This window comes from Hemicordylus capensis, chromosome 6 (assembly GCF_027244095.1).
Source record: "Hemicordylus capensis ecotype Gifberg chromosome 6, rHemCap1.1.pri, whole genome shotgun sequence".
Taxonomy (NCBI): Eukaryota; Metazoa; Chordata; class Lepidosauria; order Squamata; family Cordylidae; genus Hemicordylus; species Hemicordylus capensis.
Genome location: NC_069662.1, coordinates 127,081,483 through 127,097,238, shown reverse-complemented (window position 1 = coordinate 127,097,238; position 15,756 = coordinate 127,081,483). Strand labels below are relative to the sequence as shown.

Here is a 15,756-nt window from a genome sequence, read left to right as displayed (position 1 = left end):
GTTTCTAAATGCTTGGTAACTGCTCTCAAAACTGTATTCAGCTGGAGGCCAAAATGAGATTCCTTTGTCCTCAGAAGGAAGAGATACCAGATCTCAAAAGAATCTGCTGGCCTTGCTCTCTCCTGTGATAAACTGATCTGATGAATAATTCCTTTTCCATAGTGAGAATGCCCCTCCCCTTGACCTCATGTGGAAGGGAGGGAGTTTGTCCTAGCCACGCTCCTCACGAGGCCCAAAGAGCTATCTGATCGGCCCCAGGGAGTCTGGGGGCAGGGCTTGGGGCCGTTTACTGTTTGGTCCCTGCCCCAGACTCTCAGTCCAGGCCTGGCATCCCTCCTTTCCCTGGTACAGAGCGAGTCTAGAGACTGGTCGCCCTTTTGGGCCCGGGTAGGAATTTTTTGCTCTCAACGCATTGGCCACTGTTGGGTTTTTTCCCCACCTACTCTGTTCTGTGCTGGGGGGTTTAGTAAGAGTTAGGCTGGTCACAACGGCGGGAACAGTGCAGGCCGGGTGGTAATTTGAGGGTTAAAACATTAGTGAGCACTTCTGGATATTTTAAAGGTGGATTGGTCAATCGTTCCCTTGTGGTCTGTGTGGCCCAGGGAGAATGATTGGCCATGAAACTGGCTTCATGACTTCACCAACCCTTGGGCTGAGCAATCTGGGGCGGGTGAAGCCCTAGAAGTATCCAGGCCTCTTCACCAAAGGGGTTGGCTTTGAAGGGAGCGGGCAGGTTATGCCTGCCTGTTTCCTGAGCCAGGGTGTGTTGCCCTGAAAGGTGCAGCGAAGGACTACGGAGTCATAACCCGGTCTTGTTAGGCCCACACTGTTGTTTAGGGGTGATTAATCCCCATTGTTCCAGTCCGCAATGCCTTGTTGTCATTGGTTAATAAAGTTGTGGCCCTTTATTCAATACTATGTCTCTGTGTCTTTTGGGGCCGGGGTCTGGGGACAACATCCTATATCCTAAAGAACCACTGCTATTTAGTGGGAGACATTGCTATATTCCATCAATAGCATTTCTAATTTTCTTCTTGCCACTAACAATATAAATAATAAAACTAATTCTTTATACATAAGGCACGTGGCCTTATGCATTAACTTTTTTAAAAAGAAAAAAGAAAAAGCAATCTGTAGTTGCAGTTAATCAAGTGATTTTTTTCCCTACTCGTATTTTTGATAGTAGCCTAGCAACTTCACAGAGGCAAAGAGGAGTCCCTAGTGATGTTACAAATGATTTGATTGTTATCACATTGCCTGATCTGCAAGTGTTTCAAAGTGTCCTTCTGCATAACGGAGAAAAGTTTGATCATAGCTTGAAAGAAAAAGGATTACCAAGCTTGCCATAACTTTTTCCTCCTTACAATGTAGAAATTGTAACCAAAAAGAGGCAGAGCTAAAGCTACATGTGAGAGGTGGTGGGTGCATCTGTGAAAAACAAATTGGTGAATAAACAGTTGTTTTATTTCAAATATAATATTGAAAAATTCAAATTTTACACAAGCAAAGTAATACCGCTAAAGAGGTGCTTTATATAAATCCATTGAGCCACAAACATTGGCAGCTGGGCTAGAAAAAATCACTTCTTTTGAATGCATAAACAATAGCCTTAGTTGTGCACTAAGCTGAACCAGCATCTCCTAGGATCAAATATCAGGACCTTTGTGCTTGCACAAGGGGGCAACCTATACCTTGATGCAGGCTGGATATAGAGACTGCAGCACCTCTCTAGTCTAGGGCATAGCAAGGTTGGATTGGGCCCTGGGCCATAAGTGAAGATTGGCCCTTGTTCTCCAACACCATGTCTTTGGCATTCCCTAGCTCAGTTTAAAACCTACTACTGCATTCCTCTGACTGAAAAATAATGTTTTAACATATCCCCATGGAGAGGGCTCATTCTTCTTAAAGCTGAGATGAGTCCTCTAATCAGGAGCCAACAGCATGTCAGTGAGTTGTGGCTGTGGGAGAGGAGCAAGTCATCACCCAACCAGTGGGCCTACTCCTGTCGGGCCCAAGGCCATTTGTTCTTTAACCTTGTTCAATTATAGCCACGCCCCTAGCAGCTTTCACTGTGCATTGGAAGTGATGTGTCATCCAGATAAGCACACATGCAAACACATACATGATTCTCTTGAATTTCACAAGCTTCCCACCTCCATAAAGGGGCAAAAGGAAAATGCTAACAATTTATCCATTAAAGGCTCCTGCATCAGGCATTAATGTTACTCCTGGTGAAATTGGGCCATCATTTGATGAAACTGGCCTCTCTGATGAGGGGAGACTATCTGTCTCAAGGGCAGCATATCTATTTCATGTGGGAATTGTAATGAAGTCTCTTTCATCTTCCTTAAGAAAGTAAAATTCATCTATTTTAAGCTGCTTGGTGGATGTTATCATTTGTGGGGACCCATAATTGGTCTGGTTGCATTTATTTCTCATAATAGGTGATATAAATAGATAAAATAGCTCTCACTATCTTGGAAGTGTTGATCATGCTGCTTCACCAAGCCCTGAGATCCTCCAAGGCACCAGAATTTCTGGCGAATACAATATGTCCTTCTGAAATCTGGATAATCACCACAAAGGGGCTCCCAGGAGTCCCCCACATAGTCAGTGAAGATTCTTTTTAAAGACTGAGAGATTCTTAGTGGTGGGGAATAGTTATTTAAGACCGAGAGTCTAAAACAGGTTGCTGTTCCATCACCATCTTGGCTCCTTCCTCCATCTGAATGAGCAAATAGCTCTCTCTTCAGTGCTGCTAGTTCTGGACCCAATCTGCCTAGAACCAGATCTTTGCTGAAGACCAACAAATGGATGATCATCAATTTTATTTATTTATTTATTTATTTATTACATTTATAAACCGCCCCATCCAGAGGCTCTTTTAAAAGACATAAACCCCACAATTAAAACAATGCTAAAAACAATATAAAAACAATTAAAAATGATTAAAACTATTTAAAACCAATTAAAATACATTTAAAAACAATAGTGATGGAAGTGATAGTGTGAAAAAACATGGCCACAAGATCATCCAGGACAAACAAAGGTAAACCACCTCTCTGCCTGTCATATAAAGCTAGTACCAATAGGTACCTGAACCATCATCCTAGGAAGAGATCCAGCAAATGCCAGAAGGGGAAGCCAACAAACGGGCTAAGGCAGCAGAAGAGGAAATAAAGTCCCTGCACAGCAATAACACCTGGACACTTACTCCGCTACCACCAGATAAAAAGCCTATAGGCTGTAAGTGGACATTCAAGATTAAATATAATGAAGAAGCAAAATTCAGGGGTACAAGGCTCAGCTTGTTGCAAAAGGCTACTCACAAATGTTTGGGGAGGACTATGCTGAAACATTCGCCCCATTTGTTAAGCACACAACAATAAGGACATCACTAGGTGTTGCAGTATGTCAAACATCTAGATGTAAGAACAGTCTTTTTGCTTAGTGAACTTGTGAAGAAATCTACATGAAACAGCCACCAGGCTCCAAAAATACAGAAAAACCTGGCTTTGTATGTAAGTTGCACAAGAGCACATATGGACTTAAACAGGCCGCAAGGGCCTGGAATGCAAAAATAAATGAAGTACTCATAAATGAAAACTTCACCAGAAGTAAAGCAGATCCTCGCCTGTATTCAAAGAAAGTGAACAATCGATGGATCTTTCTTCTGGTCTTGGTGGATGACCTACTGATATGTTTTGAACAAGAAGGGGATGACAGTAGAATAACGAAAGCATTAAATCAACAATTGGAAAAGAAAGATCTGGAAAATGTAACACACTACTTGGGAATACAGATAGTGAGGGAAGATGATGGGAGCTGATGGGAGCCCCCTCCTTAGTCAAAGCTGCAAAATAGAAGAAATAATAAAGGCCTTTGGAATGAAAGATGCAAAGCCAGTAAGTACTCCCATGGAAACCAGTTACTTAAAGGAAAGCAGTGTACATTGTTGCCAAACAACCAACAATATAGAGAAGTAATTGGGAAATTGTTAAACATCGCCACTGTCACACAACCCAGCATTGCAGCAGCAATTGGGATCTTATGCAGGAAGGTTTCAACACCAAGTAAGAAGGACTCGAATGCAGTGAAAAGGGTTATATGTTACCTAAAAGGAACTTTACACCTTAAGCTACAACTTCCAGCAACTTCTGAATGCAACCTAACTGGATATGTGGATGCAGATTGGGCTGGAGACAGTTCTGATAGAAAATCTACCAGCGGTTTCCTGTTTTTTATTGGAGGGGCACTCATCAGTTGGGCCAGCAGAAAACAAGCTTCAGTAGCACTTTCTTCTACAGAACATCACAGCTGCACAAGCTAGTCAAGAAGTGACCTGGTTACAACTATTGACGGACTTGAGTCAATATCCAAGAGAAGCTACACAAAACTTGAAAGATAATCAAGGGTGTACTGCACTTGCTGAAACGGAGAGAGTTAACCCTAGAACCAAGCATATAGATGTGAAGTATCACTTCCTGAAAGACTTACAGGAACAAGGACTCCTAGACCTTCAGTATTGTCCAATTGAGAGCATGATGGTGGATATTCTTACAAAGCCTTTGGTCAGAGAGCGGCATTGTAGGCTGTCAAGGGTAATGAACTTAGTGGGCTAATGCTTCAGCTGTTGAGAAGGGGTGTTGGGATATGCAACAGCTGCAGCCTAACTTACTGTGTCTAGTTTGCATGTAATCTGCTTTGAAGCCAGAGGGGGCACTGTTGCTTCCTCAGTACTGGTTGGACTAGCTAGGAGTTTCTATTCTCCTTCCTGTTCCTGTCCCAGTTTGTGTGTGTGAATCAGTACATTCTTTACTGACCGAAGCAAGTGTATCACAAGTAAAGTTGTCTTAAACCTTGCACTGGTGTGTATTCTGAAAACAGAGGCGTATCTAGGGAAAATAGCCCCTAGGGCAAACACTGATATTGCGCCCCCTGTCCAAACATCTGACACCCATCTTTCAGATAACTTTACCATACTTTCAGCTGAAAAATACAAGTCAAGCTCATCAATCTATTAATATTTCAAAAACTATTGGACGTAGCCAGACAAAAAAATGCTGGAAAACTACAAATTTCAGGATGCTGGGGCTCATGAAATACCCAAATACTATGTGGAGGTGTACTTGGAAAACTAAACAGAAGTGCCTGTCTAATTCTCTACTATGCATTGTAGCATCACTATTACATAAGTTTTAAAAATAAATGGAGAATTTGACTTTTCCCAGATACTCTGAAAATAATTAAAGGATATACAGAATAAACTGTGTCACTGCTTAGAATATATTCTAGTATTTCAGAAAGACAGTTAAAATGAGAGAAAGAGAGCAAGAAACTCCCAGTGGGCCTTAATACTAAGGATTTCACACTGATTCAAAGACAAACTCACCATTAATAGCCATATTATTAAGACATCACATTTAACTCACTTATCACAAGAAGCAAAGTAAGAGCAAATGAATACAATCCTAGCTCATACGCTTCAGCTCAGTCTTCACAAGCCCTGATTCTCTGTACATGTGTACAGTGACAAATTATATTAAATTTTTAAAAAAATCTTTTTTACCTGTAGACATTTTGGGGGGCTTCCTAAAGGCCATGGGGGGTCTGCAAAGGTTCCCCTCCCCCTGCTGGCCTCTAGGGCCTCACAGGGACCATTTGAGCATGTGCAGTGGCCATTTTTAAAACTTATTTTTTTAAAATGGCCACTGAAAACTAAATGGCCACCATGCATGTTCAAATGGCCTCTGCAGGGCCTGGCATGGCCTAGGGTCTCACAGAGGCCATTTGAGCATGCACAGTGGCCATTTTGTTTTCAGTGGACTTTTAAAAAAAATTATTTTTAAAAATTGCACCCCCCTTCAAGTGGCGCCCGGGGCATGTGCCCTGCCTGCCTTACCCTAGATACGCCCCTGTCTGAAAACCATGCAGACTGCTCACATTCTGCAACACATTTAAGGTAAATCTCTTAGGGCAACCTGGAAAAGCTTGTGCATTGCTCTCCCTCTTCTGCAGGTGATGAGAAGATGAATTGTCTTCCCTACTGTCATTTCAGGACTTTGACTGAACACTGCATTCCTCAGACATTCTTTCTAAAAAGGTGAGTTACGTGCATAGTTCAGTGTATGACAGCAGAACAGTTCACAGGCATCGCAAACATTGTTCTTAAGGCATGGCTGGCAATCTATGCCTATTGTAACACTATAAGCAGAATAACCACATCTCTTCTTTCACCTAGCCAGTAAGTAAAGAAAGGCTAAACATTACCTGATGGGCTTGGTATTGGTATTGATCTCTCATTGCTTCAAACGGAACTTGTAGCTTAATCAGATCTTCAGGTGTCTCATTATTTATGTTGCTGAAGAGGATTTAAATATTAAGGAAGGGGGGAGTACTGGGATTTGCTTTGCCAGATAAATAAAAAATCAATTTGTTGTTTTTCATAAGTGTGCTAAACATAGCAAGGAAACAAATCTTGCAGACTACAAGAGAATCCTTATGCAAAACAGCAGAGACTTGAAAAGGCATGAAAGCATTCATCTGAGGACAGAGCTGCGTAGGAGAAATTGCCCACTAGTTTCTGGGTAATTTCTCTTTAAACTTCCTTCCCAATTGTATCCATTTTATGCAACATGTAATGCTATAGTCTACAGTGGAGGACAAAGGCTGCTGCTTCTTTCAGCTTCTGCTGTCAGCCAACCCCTGACCCTGCAATAGGAGCTTCCTACTGCCATGTGATGCAGTCTCATCCATGTTGCTCACCGCTAGCTGTTCTATCCTGTTTCTATCCTGCTTTAGCTTCTTTGACAAAATAACTCAGAGTGGCTAACAAAAACTCGTCATCCAGGGGGGTTGATTATTGGGGGATGAACTGTGGGGGGGGCTCCCAAATGGGGGGGGGGGGTTGAGGTGGGCAGTTCAGGGGATTAAACAGTGTGAGAAGACCCTATGACCAAGATCCCAGGCAACCTAGCAGGGCCAGGGCCCTCCACATCAGGAGAATCAGAGGAACCAGAGCCAGCACCTTTACCATGGCCCAATGAGGGAGCACCACCTTCATCCCCTGACTTAGAGGAGTTTCTCGAGGACCTGCTACACCATGAAGAAGTCTCCCAGTACCACCAGAGCCAATGCTTTTTTAAAAATTGGGTAAGGCATCTTTAAATAACAGAACCTTCCCCAGGGAAGGAGTGGGGCCAAACCACCTAAATGATGCTTAGCAATCAGCAATCTGCTTCAAGCAGTTGCTGGAGTAACTTTTATTTTTGTATATTTATATCCTGCTCTTCTTCCAAAGAGCCCAGAGCAATTTACATGGATAAATTTATCTTCACAATATGTAGCTTAGGCTGATGATGTGGCCCAGAATCACCCAGTGAGTTTCATGTAAGGGTGTGCAGAACCAGTTTGAATTCAAGCAGGTTTGATTTGAACCAGCTTGGTTTGACCGGTTCGTACTCGAACCAGACCTGCCTCAAAAAAGGCAGCCAGTCTGAGTTCAAACTGGACCATGCCCAATCTGAAATGGACCAGTGTGAACAGGTTCAAGGGCTATGCATATAAAGGGGAATCTAGTGAGGATTCCCTTTTACAAGCAGAAAGGTGGGGGGAATCCTTTAAAAGTGTTCTAAAGGCAGCTGGGGAGCAGTGAGAGGCACTTTACCAGCTTCGGTGCACAGCGGTGGTGTAGCAGTGGCGGCTCCTCCAAACACTGATGGTATTGCCCCCCCCCCAGCAGTATGGGCCAGTGGCATCCTGGTTCCAGCCTCTGCAGATGTGCAGAAGCCATCTGCGTGACTTCCACGCATGGTCACACAAATGGCTTCCATGAATGCCCATGCTGCTGGGACGGGGAGCACCAGCAGCAGTGTTTAGAGGAGCTGCTGCCATGCCACCACCATTGAAGCGAGTAAAGTGACCACCCCCAGCTGCCCTTTTAAAATATTCCCCCACCCCTTTGCTTGTAAAGGGGAATCCTCATCGGATTCCCTTTTACAAGCACAGCCCTTGAGCTGGGTCAAACTGCCGAACAGAACAGAGCACCAGTTGGTTCAACTGAACCAGCTCACGGACCAGCGGTTCGGTTGAAATTCAGTTTGAATTTGTACCAAACTGCCAAATGGTTCCGTGCACACCCTTAGCTTCATGGCCAAATGAGGACGTGAACCTGGGTCTCCCAAGTCCTAGTCCAGCACTCTAACCACTACACCATGCTGGCTCTCTTCCTCTTATGTCCATCTTATGTTCTTATACCCAGCTTTCCTATGTTTCTTCTTGGTGCTGTCTGAGTTGCCCATATCTCTTTGCCTTCAGATCTGTCCAAGGTCTGTATACCTCCCAGATCTCTGCCTTGGTGGACACACAAAAAAGCATCAAAAATAAGAAAACAGGACCGAATCAGCTGTGATACTAAATGCATTTTTGCTGCTTGCATTGTTCTTCTCTCCTAAAATGACAGCCAGGTTAGGCCAGGTAACTTAGCTTAGCCCAAATGCCTTACAGGCATGTAGGGCCTGGCCTGATGTCTAAAAGAGTAGAATGGGGGGAGGGGGGCAGCCATCCCAAGTGGGGACATTCCACACCATTGGTGTCATTGCTGAGCTGACAAAGCCCTGGTAGACTGTCATTTGGCAAAGGCACCCAGAGTGGGGCTCTGATGTTGGCTAGGGCATGCAAAGTGGAATATACAGGAGAAGGTAGTTCCTGACATACATGGATCCTGGCTATTTCCAGAATTCTATTACAGCATCACCAATGATATCTGACTTGAATACAATTCTCGGTGGTGATGGCAACATTTTAAAAGTAAAGGATGTGGTTCTCAAACCACTAACCTATTTGTAATAAAAGGGATGAATAAATAGTTTAAGTATTCAGCCAAAGATACTTAAATTATTATTTTTTTAAAAAATGAAGATGTCTCTTCTATATAATAGACTGCCATACCTGGCATAATTTTAGTATTTCTTATGGCAGCACGAATCCTCCATGAGAGAACAGCCAGCTATTGAGAATAAAAGGTAGAGAGTTGGCATGAATCATGTGACCTTTTGCGGCCTTTAAAAATAATTCTTGGATAGTGACATGTAATTCCTTGACTTCTCTTTCTCTTTCCCTCTCAACCTTCATAGACTGACAAAAATTCCACTGTAAAATATATTTCACAGACTCTACAATCTGTAAAGCTGTAAATATTTTACAAGCAGACTTCCAATTAGAGATAGCCTTGTATCATTAATGTGAATGGCACAACATTTAAAGCCATTTTGATTTTAATCCGCAGAAGGGAAGGTCAGGTTGAGACTTCTTGCAACGTGGTGTTTGGTCTATAGGATACAATACTCGTACAGTAGTGGAAAGTCTAGGAAGGCTATTACAATGGGACAATCATCCAGAAGTTTGCCTGCCTATAAATGCTGATTTATATGGAGAGTGTCTTGCATTGTAATCTGTAGCATGATGATTTGCACAGTAAGTATTCAGTATATAAGATGAAATGGATTTGTGGCTGTCAATTTGTTGTCATTGACAGCATAGAAGAAACTAAACCAACAATGTCAACTAGTAAACCTTGAATAACTGGACCTTTAAAAACAGTAGCTGGCTTCAGATGTACACTTTAACAGCAGTTAACACTAACTGGAGTTAAAATTCCAAACTCCAATCCATGCCACAGATGTACAACTAACAAAACTCCAGTTCCAGGACGTCCCAGCAAGCTCCACAGCCCAGCTGTGAGCAAAGTGTCACAACATCAGCAAAGTGGCTGCAATTTGCCACGATCTCAGAGGGGGCGTGTCCTTTGCACTCCGCTAGCTTCCTCTGGCAGATGACAGCTTAACCCTTTCCTCACTCTGCTCCTAGCTATGTTATCCTAATCATTATTTTTTATTTAATGTTTTTTGACATTTTGTATTTTACAAATGCTCTTTCCCAGTCCCTGCCCCCGAGCCCAACCTTTCCTCCCCAAGCCAGCCTTTGCACTCTGCACTGGCTGGGAGGAGGTGAGAAAAGAGAGACAGAAGGAAAGAGAGAGAGGGAGAAGGGGAGCAGAAGGGGAGGGAGGGAAGAAGAGAAGGCATACACACCATTGCACCAATAGATGTGGGTAAATCAAAGGGGGGTGTATGTGGCGCTGGGGCAGATCACACATGATTCCAGGGCTGCTTCCTCCACGATGCAGAGAGGAGGGGAGGGAAGGGGGGTGTGTGAACAGGCATTCATGGTCCCCTCCTTATTCTATGCAAAGCAGTTAACCTTTCCTCTACTCGTTCCCCCATTTTCCTCTGTCTATTTTTGTTTTTTGTTTTTTAAGGAGGCATAGCAACATAGCAGCAGCGAGAGCTGTCCCTGCTAACTGAGCAAGGGGCACCTTTTCAAAGTGGTGATTCTCTTTACTTAGCAGGGGGAAAGCAACTGGCCCTATCCAACCCCAGCACAGCATCCCTCCAGTGGCTTTTGCTGGTGTCTATCATGTTTCCCTTTTTAGATTATGAGCCCTTTTGGGGACAGGGAGCCATTTTCTATCTATCTGTCTATCTATGTAAACTGCTTTGGGAACTTTTGTTGAAAAGCGGTATATAAATATTTGTCATATTCGTATTCAATGTAGTCCTTCCCACCCCCACCCCCGTTTGTGTTCTCCTCTCCCCTTTTGAAGCAAGCAATGGAGCAGTCGAGGACAGGGAGAGAGAACCATTCCTCTTACTTAAGAAGAAGCCCATTGAACTAAACCATTTACTTCTGAGTTATCACAGAACAGTTTGCAGGCTTGCTGGGATTACTCAGAAGTAAATGATTTAGTTCAAGAGTACATAGGATTTCAGCTGTAGAACTGTAGCTTACATTTAGAGGGTGTGTGTGTGTGTGCGTGCGCACGTCACACTTCTAATTCAAAGAAACACAGTGGATATGGATATGGAAAGAATGATTTTACTCTTCTGGGAAACAAAAGACGTTACAGCACCTTGCCACAGGAATTAGTAGGAGGTTTGTGTCTCTTTAAATTTCATGACAGAACAGGGCTAGAGGAGAGGATGTGGGGGCAGTGCTGAATTGAGAAGTGATTGCTAGCTGCACTTAACTGCAGTTAGGGATGAGTCTGCCTTTGGGCATAACGCTTTGGCAGCAAAAGTGCAGTTATCAGTGGCAAACCTTGGAGAAAACCTCAGGTCTCAATTGGAGTTTGTTGGGGCAAACTGGAGTTAACATTTAACAGGGGTTTTGTGTGTTCAGGCATACTAGAGTTAAAAGCTCTGGCAGCTTTAAATGCAGTTAAAGTGTATGTGTGAACCAGCCCCCTGATTTATATATCACTAGTAGGTGAGGCCCATTGTTGACCGGGCAAAATCATTCTGCTTATATAGGAAATTGCTATAGGCAATTAAAAGAAATTAAATATATGTAATATAACGTTTTGTTGATGTACTTGCAAAAGGGAAGTAAAATAACAGTTTGAAATTTGTAGGATTTCAACTTCAAGCATTATTCATATTACTGAAAAGTCATTATACAGTATATGGCAAACTTGAATCTGTGACCATGATTTTATGTTTGGAATTATTGATCTGATTACCGATTGTTGAAAATCTGTTGAGAACAATAACGGTTAAAATATGATGAATATATTCAGAATTTCCTCTGAAAATACAAAAAATAAAAATTAAACCTTCCCTCCAGCATATGGCAGTAGTGCAGTCAGCTAATTCAAGTGGCAGGACTGAATATGCAAAATTTGGAATTATAAATTTATTTCATACAAACACACCCACAAACAAACTCTTCAAAATATTTAATAGGTATGGCTGAAGACAGACATTATTATTTCATTATTGCACTACTTGTTCATTGTATATGGCTTTAATTGTTGTTCCTGCCTTGAGAATCTCTTTACTGAATGGTTTTTAGTTTTTGAGGATTTGCATGGTTCTGGCAGTTCCATGAGTCTCTTCTTTTGTGACAGATAGATTCATAGATCAATACTGATTGATGTAGAAAGCCAACCTAAGGATCATCATGACCGTGAGGGCCAAAGTAGAAGACATGTGGGAGATCTGTAATTACTATCTATCATGGTTTGGGTGGTTGTTGTTGCTGCAGCTGAACTAATTAGCAATCCCACTTTCTGAGCTCGGAGCTCTTGAAATGTTCCAAGTACCATTTTGGGCTACAAAACGTCACTCTTCTGGTCTCTGTGCATGTGCGGCGCCTATTTGTGTGGTCAGCACCACCATGCAAATGGCCGCCGCACATGAGCAGTGGCCAGAAGAGTTCCATTTTGGAGTCCAAAACAGCACTCGGCATGTTCCAGCTCAGAACAGAGTCGTTGTGTCGAAACAACCAGCTCAGGGGGTTGTTCCGACAAATGTTCCAGTGATTTTGCTTTCCGTTCCAAGCTTGAAGCGAAACACACAATCTGGTGCATGCAGATCCCTAAACCATGCCATTTCTGCAGTCTATTTTCCCCCTCACTCACAAAGCTGCTATTATCTCTACAAAGCAAAAATAAATGGATACTATATTGCTGGATATTCTAATCATAGATATTTTGCCTCATGTCGTTAGAACCTGAGGGCAATATCACTCCATTATAGGAACATAGGAGGCTGCCTTATACTGAATCAAACATTAGTCCATCTATCTCAGTATTGGTACACTGACTGACAGCAGCTCTCCAAGGTTTCAAACAGGGGTCTTTTCCCCAGCATACCAGGAGACGCCAGGGATTGAACCTAGGAGTTTCTCTGTATGCAAACTAGATGCTCTATCACTGAGCTATAGTCTTTCCCTTAGAAAACATGTTAACTGATAAATCATAATTACTATTCCTGTCCTCACAATCACTACTGCATCCCCATTTCACCTATTCATGTATACTGACAGGATAAGAAAATTGACTCTATTATTCTTTAGGCATTCTGACTGAGAGAATATCAGAATATAAGGGTGTTGGTCAGCATTAAATGATAGGCCTCAATAATAGCTCTTCCAGAATAGGCCTTAATAATAGCTCTTCCAGAACATCCAGAATAGGTCCTTCCAGAACAGGCCTTAATAATAGCTCTTCCAGACCATCTCCAAGAGAATTCATACAACATAGGAACATAGGAAGCTGCCATATACTGAGTCAGACCATTGGTCCATCAAGCTCAGTATCGTCCACACAGACTGGCAGCAGCTTCTTCAAGGTTACAGGTAAAGAAGGAACATGTTGATTCTTTAGAAAATGAAAGAATTATTTATTGAGACGCAAACAAGGGAACTGCTTTAACAAGCATTGCAGAAGGGTATGCTGATTAAAAGGTTTGGTGAAGAATATCCAACTTTTCTAACCATCTGCCTTTCTGCCCTCTGGCAAATAATTTAGTGTTTCCTTGCTATAAAGAACAACACTTACTGAAACCCCAGATAAAGTCACATGTCCCCATGTATTGCTCTCTTATTTATTTGTTTTGCTTTATTTTTAATTCACAGCACAGTCTCCGGCTGGTTCAAGGATATGATCAACAGAGGTATGCGGTGACACTCTTAAGTGTCCTTTCCGCCATGCTGATTTATGGGGCTGCTTTCCACTTCTCCTTCCACTGCCTGTAATGCAATATAAAAGGAAATATAAAATGGAGCTATAAAATAATTGATTCACTGGCATATACTATCAAATGAACTTGCAGTTCAGAAAGGCAAGGGAGCACGATAGATGATTGTCACTTCTAACAGTGACAAATGCCAGAAGGGGCTTGGAAAATGAAGCTAATGCTAAACTTATTTGCACAGCCGATAGGAAATATGACAATGCCAACAAGAAGTCTCCTTCATTCAAATATATTGTGGCTCTTCTGTGTAGCTCTTCATGGGTTTTACTGTCTTTGGTTCTAATGGATTAAAGTGTGTATGGGGGGGGCATTCTTAGGTCATGGTTTTATCATCTAGATATGACTAGATGATTCACTATTTATTAGAAGATGTAGGTTCTTTTAATTGTGCTTTTCATCCCATGACCCCCTCCACTTTTAAGGGGTGACATCCAGCACAGCGTAATGTAGGTGCTGCCAATCTACCTGTGTTGCTGTGACCTTGTAGTGTAGTGCCATCTGTGTTGTGCTTGGCCATCAATGGTGTATTTCTGACCTAAGTCACACTTCCTGAATGTGGGTGCACTAATCGAAATATTTGTGCCCTTGTGCAAAAGCATAACACCGCCAGGGCTTCACTGCAATTCTGCAAAGGCACAGCAGTGTGAGTGAATCGGCACCTCCCACATTATGCTGTTCTGGATGTTGGCCACTGTTTTGAAGGGTTTTTTAAATTATTATCAGCAATAAAGACGTCTAGAATATTGCTGGCCTTCATATGACTTTGGATGGCATTCTCCTCTAAATAGCTATGAACATGAAGGAGTTAGACTTTTGTTCCCTAGCCAAGTATTTTCGATTCCAACTGGGAGCAACTATCCAATATCTCAGACAAAAGTCTATCTTAAGTCCTGTTATCTTAGATCCTTTAAACTGAACATTTATACATATTGTTTGCTGAATAATAAATTCATAACACTATAGCTATGTGCACGTAAAGCTCTAATCACATGGAAAGATTAAAATTAAAAGATGATTACATGCTAGATTTCTTTTTCTTTTTCTTTTCTTTTTAAAAAGCCCCTATTAATGTGTAAAGCAGCACTATTTTAAGCTAGCTGAAGACTGTGTTTGGTCCTTAAGATGCAAGACATCAATAACTAAAGATAAGACCTGGACCAGCATGCACCACAGACAGCACCATTTAGAGATGCTAATCAATCTTCAATAGATGTCTCCTTGTGCTGCTCTGATGTGTATAACCTCCTGTCCCTGGTAAACAAAAGTCAGTGCAAAACCATCCCCCCCCCACACACAATCCATTGCTAATATTTTAGCCTTCAAGAAAGATAGGTATTTGCCATGCTTATTTTAAATTCAGCATCTTTCCTGTCACTAAAATCTTTGTGGTAACTCAGCACGGAATGAATTTAGGAAACTGAGCTACAATGTGTGCTTTCTTGCAATGATATTTCTAAAGCTCTTGCTACCAATCAGTTTCAACATACTATTGCAGCCCAAATATTATGCCTTCCCCTGCTAACTGAGCAAAGAGGCACCTTTTAAAAGCGGTGATTCTCTTTATTTAGCAGGGGGAGATAAACTGGCCCTATCCATCCCCAGCACAGCATCCCTCCAGTGGCAGCTGGTGATGTCTATGCTCTGTTTCTTTTTTAAATTTTGAGCCCTTTAAGGACAGGGAGGCATTTTATTCATTTATTTTATACCTATGTAAACCTTGGAACTTTTTGTTGAAAATCGGTATATACATAATTGTCGTATTCATGTTTGTATTTTCCCTCCTTCCTCCATGTTTTATAGCTGCTTCCCTCATAAATCCAAAGTAATCTTATGTAGATTTAACTAAGAGTCCATTCAGAAACAACTCCATTTTCTCCTCCTTTTCCTCCCTTTTCCTTTTTTAATGCCACTTCCCTCACTCTCTACAGGATCCCCACTGGGACAAATTTCTCAACAACAAAACATAAAAGATTACTAGATAGAATACAACACTCCTTTGATCAGTGAGAATGTCTGATACAGAAATTCTTACTTCATTTCATGATGTGCAGAACAGCACAGTCCTGATCTTAGCATAACTTGATCTGCAGGCCTGTTCATAAACCAAAAGTTTAATTATATAGTATCAGACTAAGCAACGGCACGTTTGTAGATTTTTGTT

The 15,756-nt window shown here is 42.0% G+C and overlaps 1 long non-coding RNA gene across 1 annotated transcript; it reads left to right on the top strand.

Annotated features, from left to right (window-relative positions):
- Nucleotides 1-8,169: 8,169 nt before the first annotated feature.
- On the top strand, nt 8,170-14,195 carry LOC128332122 (uncharacterized). The gene is made up of 3 exons (XR_008310560.1): nt 8,170-8,327; nt 9,287-9,474; nt 13,477-14,195. It is a non-coding gene; the product is annotated as an uncharacterized LOC128332122 (long non-coding RNA).
- The last annotated feature ends 1,561 nt before the right edge of the window (nt 14,196-15,756 follow it).